This window comes from Macrotis lagotis, chromosome 5 (assembly GCF_037893015.1).
Source record: "Macrotis lagotis isolate mMagLag1 chromosome 5, bilby.v1.9.chrom.fasta, whole genome shotgun sequence".
Classification (NCBI taxonomy): domain Eukaryota; kingdom Metazoa; phylum Chordata; class Mammalia; order Peramelemorphia; family Peramelidae; genus Macrotis; species Macrotis lagotis.
This window is the reverse complement of record NC_133662.1, coordinates 38,985,684-38,991,264: the sequence shown is the minus strand read 5'-3', so window position 1 is coordinate 38,991,264 and position 5,581 is coordinate 38,985,684. Positions and strand designations below refer to the sequence as shown.

Below are 5,581 nucleotides of genomic sequence, written 5' to 3'. Positions count from 1 at the left end.
ACAGGTTTTGAAACTCAAGATCTTACAGGAGAAAGGGAAAAAGACAACATGAAGGCACAAAGTTGTTTATGTTTATATTAAGGGAGGGAAAAAGCCTGCAGCTGAAAGAATTCTGAACCATGCTATTAAGAGGAGAGTTCCTGAATCCAGAGTTCCAGAATAAAGTCTTCTAGACAAAAAAGGGAGAATTCTTTGGAAGGGTTAGTATAGTTCATTCTATAGCAAATCAATGGTTGCATCATGAAAAAGAAAAGTCACAATGATAGCAAATTTGTATAATGGTCTTGAGTCAGGAAATGTGAACTCTTGTGATTCAATTTTTTCCAGGTTATTTCTTAGGTCCTTTCTAGATCTATATCTACAATTGTATGATTTATATTGTTTCCCTAATACCTTATATCTTAAGTTCTTTCTTCATGTTCTATCCTCATTGAAGATAAGGAAATACTACCTAAATACTTCAATCAACTATGATAAAAAGAATGGGGAATTGCTAGGACAGGAACTCTTTCTACCAATGCAAATTGCCCAAATTCATTAGCTCAATAGATAAATCCTAGGGGATTGCCTCAGGACGAAAGAGATAAAGTGATTTGCTTAGAGTTATATAGCTAATCAAGTTAACTTGTAGCATTTGAACAAATTGAACACAGGTATTTCTGACTTAGTTGAGGTTATTATCACTATGCTTCATCTGACTTTACTCATACTGACTTTACTTTCATACTGACTTTACTCCTCTCCTTCCCCAGGCTCAGAGAGTATCCTTCCTGCATTCTCTAATGCCCCAGAGAGGGCCATGATGAGGTTCTGGGTTGTTGACCCCAGAGTTATTGTGGGTGCCTTTGGTCACCATGGTCCATGCCACCTGAGTTTATGTTCTCTACAGCATGTTCTACACAGTGAAAAGGGGTCACACTCTCCCCACATGGAGTGGATATCAGGTACAAATAAACCAATTTCCTGCTCTTCAGCTCAAGAAGTTTGCTACTGAGGATGAGGTTTGAGTCTTTGAAATACTGCAAGTCCCCATCACTTCACAGAGCAGCAAAAGAAATGTGATAAATGAGACTCATCAGATGAAGAGGAAGAGTCGTGTTCAAAGTCTGAAAAAAATAGAGCTAATACCTTCATTTAGGAAAAATACACGTTCTGATATGGGAGATGCAACTGTGGTTCACACAGATGGCTGCTGCTCTAGAATTTGGAGAAGGAAAGAACTAGCAGGCATTGTTGTTTATGGGGTCCAGACCATCCCTTAAATGTTTGTGATAGAATTCCTGGCAGCAGATAAAAAAAAACAAACAGAAATACATGCTGCCTGTAAAGTCATCAAAAAAGCCAATAAAAACATCAGTAAGCTGGTTGTCTACTCAGGAGGTTTACTATAAATTCTATAGTGAGTTAGGTTAAAGATTGGAAGAAAAATGGCTGGACAAATGGCACAGGAAAAGAAAGGAAAGAAGATTTGTGAAGTTTTAAATATTTATTCTAAAGAAAACCTAAAAAAAATATTTATTTTAGACATAGACATTAAATGGAAACACATTCCTGGTCATTCAGGATTTGTAGTAAAAGAAAAAGCTGACAGATGAACAAAAGAAAGAACTAAATCATTTCAGAATCAATTTAGCATCATTTTTATAAACTAAAGGGCAAACCAAGTACTCTTTAGTCATTATTTGTGACTTTATCAAGGCTTAACCAAGTAACCTAGAACTACTTTTTTAAAATAGTATAAGTATTGTGGAAGATATATGCTATACTGGTATAAATAAACCCTAAGAAACAAATATGCACAAATAAAATTTCTGTCTATTTAAAAATGCTGCAGTCATTCAAAACATATGTGAAATCCCTTAGGATTTGGTCTATATCTACATTTTATATATTAGAATGAAGTATAGTAAATCCACAGAAGCCCATAAAGTCCTTTATTATGTTATACTATTCATATTTCCTTTTGTTGTTTTAAAAAGTGAAATAAAAATATAACATTCTAAACATGACATAAAGGCAATTTATCTCCAATTGTGAAACCTTTCCACCAGAGTACAATTTACCAGATATTCCTGATTCCATTAATTTAAAAAATTTAACTAAATCAGATTTGCCTTCTTATTCTACCTTCTCAGGAATAGGTCTTCTTAGTGTTCTCAAGAGTAATGTATGTCCTGGCTACACAAATTAATGTTGGTCAGTCTTTACTTGGTAAAACTTATGTACAAAAGGGAGAGAACTAACTTGCATCTGGCTTGAACTACTTCTGTAGCAGGACTTCTATCTAGTCTTGACTCTGTCACCTTTTCATGGTGCAACTTTGGGCAAGACCTGGATCCTTGGTGGTCTCAATCCTCATTTGTACCATAAAGGAGTTAAACTAACCTCTCAATATCACAAAAATTGTCATCTGTACAGTACTTTAAAGATGCTTTAATATCCATTGTCTTTCTTGAGAGAAAATTCTATGCTTCTATGAGAAAGTTGTCAGAAAAAGTCTACCCTTCTCACCAACCTCATTTCCCAAGCCATAAACTTGTTGAGTTGATGATCAAAGTTTGGCAAAAGGATGCAATTAATATTAAATGTTGATTATGCATAAATATTTGTTTTTATTTGGTTTTATGCAGCTTTTCACATAGGATGATGATGACCCTTCTAACTGATTCCTAACAGTGTATATGTTTTTCAGCAGTCTGTGTTTCTGGTTTTTCTTTAATCCAGTGTCACTTTCCTGGCATCATATACAAATCATGCTTTGCCAGAATGAGTTAACTGGTTTACTTAAATGACTACTATTGATTGGTAGTGTTAATCTGCATAATTCTACCTATTTTAAAGAGTATAATGAATAGATATCAGTCTTTCATCTTGGTGACAGTTTTGCTCATATAAAATTATTTGAATAGTGGCAGCCTAATTTTTTTTGATAAAACCTAAAATGGAAAAAAATAGAATTTACATTTTAGAAATGGAGTTATGGACTTCCGGCCAAGATGGCAGAGAGAAGACAGGCATAGTTCTAAAGTCTCTAGATATTTTCTCATCTATCATATGAAACAAACCTCTTAACAGAAATCTGATCCACAAAACCCAGAAAGAAAAGCCAGGTGAAAGAACATCTATCTCAGGATTTGTCTCCCGCAGCAGCCTTGGGCGAATCCAGGCATGTGAGTCTGGGTGCAGAGGGCAGATCAGCCCTGGATCAGCCAGATTAGTGGATGAATTGGAACCAGGGAGTCTGAGGGTGTGAGAGACCAACCTGCCGGATCAGTGGTGGGGCTTGAGTATGGGAGCAAGACTAAGGAGCAGAGGCACTGGTGTTGGCACTGACCATCTGGAGTTTATGGACAGGGCTAGGGGGAGAGTTCTGGTGCAGGAGAGCCACAGACACGATCCCTGGGCTCCTCTGCTTTGAGGATCTCTGAGTCCACAGCCTCCATTGTGGCTGAGGCCTCTTTCCAGAACAAACAATTGCAGACTACTTCTGCCTCAGGCACAGGTGTGTGAGCAGACGAACCAGCCCAGCTGACAATAGGCAGAGGGATGACCTCACTCCAGGTTAGAGCCCACCATTGATTGAAAGCAAAAGGATTCAATAGCTTCAATTGCTCTCTTCAAGCTAAGGGAGAAGGCCTCAATCAAGGAAACAGACACTCCAGAGGAAGCAACCAGCACCTCCTACTGGCCAACTAGAGAAATTGCACTCAGTGAGTAAAGCCACTAGCACTCTCAAGCCCCTGTGAACCAGCCCCTCCCCAACTCAAGGTCTTAGCAAAATGAAGAAGGGTCAGCTGAAAGGTGGATCCATAGAAAAATTCTTGGAAGAAAAAAACCTAACTCAGAGAGACCTAGAACCTCTAAGGAGAATATGATCTGGTCTTCAGTACAGAAAGACTTCCTTGAAGAAATAAGGAAGGAATTTAAAAACCAAATGGAAAATTTGGGAGAGACAATTAATACCATGCAACAAGAAAACAAATCCTTAGAAAATACAATTGGACAAATACAAAATGAGAATAAATGTCTCAGATCATAAATTGGACAAATAGAAAATGAGAATAATTCTCTCAGATCCTCAATTGAGCAAATACAAAAATAAAACAATTCTCTAAAAACCTCAATTGGTAAAATGGAAAGCCCTTTCAAAAGTAGAATTGACCAATTGGAAAAGGAGTTCCAAAAGGTTAATGAAGAAAACTCCTCACTAAAAAACAGAATGGAGTCTGCAGAAACTAACAACTTCATGAGACAGCAAGAGCCAGTTAAAAAAATAAAAAAAATAGAAAAAATAGAAGAAAATGTAAAATACTTCATCAGCAAAACCACTGACCTTGAGAATAGGTCGAGAAGGGGCAACCTGAGAATTATTGGACTTCCTGAAGACAGTGAAGAGTTAAAAAAAAAAGCCTGGACTTAATCTTACAGAATCTAGTGCTGGAAAAATTCCCTGATATCATGGAACCAAAGGGCAAAGTAGTTACTGAAAGAATACATCTTTGCCCTCTAGAAAAAAGATCCTAAAATGAAAACACCAAGGAATGTTGTGGTCAAATTTTAGAACTATCAGATAAAAGAGAAAATCCTGCAAGCAGCCAGAAAGAAACAATTAAAATACCAAGGAGCCACATTAAGGATTATGCAGGACCTGGCTGCATCAACAAAAATGGAAAGGGGAACGAAAGGGGAGGGTGTGATATAGGAGGGCAAAGACACTGAAGGGGGTGGTATTAAGAAACAAAATACTGGGGAATATGGATAAAGGGGGGGGGAAGGGTGAAAAATAGAAACATAGGGAAGATAGCATGGAGGGCAATAAAGAATTAGTAATCATAATTTTGAATGTCAGAGGGATGAACTCTCCCTTAAAACGTAAGCAAATAGCAGAGTAGATTAAAAACCAGAATCCTAAAATATGCTGCTTACAAGAAATTCATTTGAAGCAGAGAGATACATATAAAGGAAAGGTGAAATGTTGGAGCAAAATATATTTTGTTTCAACTGAAGTGAAAAAAGCAGGGGTGGCAATGCTTGTCTCAAATAAAGCAACTTCAAAAAATAGATAGCGTTAAAAGAAATAAGGAAGGAAACTTTATCCTCCTAAAAGGTACTATAGACTCTCTCTCTCTCTCTCTCTCTCTCTCTCTCTCTCTCTCTATATATATATATATATATATATATATATATATATATATATATATATATATGCACCCAATGGGATAGCATCCAAATTCTTAGAGGAGAAACTGAAAGAAATACAGGAAGACATAGACAGCAAAACTCTACTAGTGGGAGACCTCAACCTCCCACTCTGAGATCTAGATAAATCAAATCATAAAATAAACAAGAAATAAATTAAGGAGGTAAATCGATTTTTAGAAAAAATAGATATGGTAGACTTATGGAGGAAACCGAATGGGGATAGAAAAGAATATACCTTTTTCTCTGCAGTACATGGAACTTATACAAAAATTGACCATGTACTAGGACATAAAAACCTAATGATCAACTGCAGAAAGGCAGAAATAGTGAATACCTCTTTCTCAGATCACAATGAAATAACAGTCATTTGCAATATTGG

General features: G+C 36.6%; 1 pseudogene; it reads left to right on the top strand.

The window, feature by feature from the left end:
- The first annotated feature begins 799 nt into the window (after positions 1-799).
- LOC141489676 (ribonuclease H1-like) lies at positions 800-1,595 on the top strand (annotated as a pseudogene).
- Positions 1,596-5,581: the final 3,986 nt, after the last annotated feature.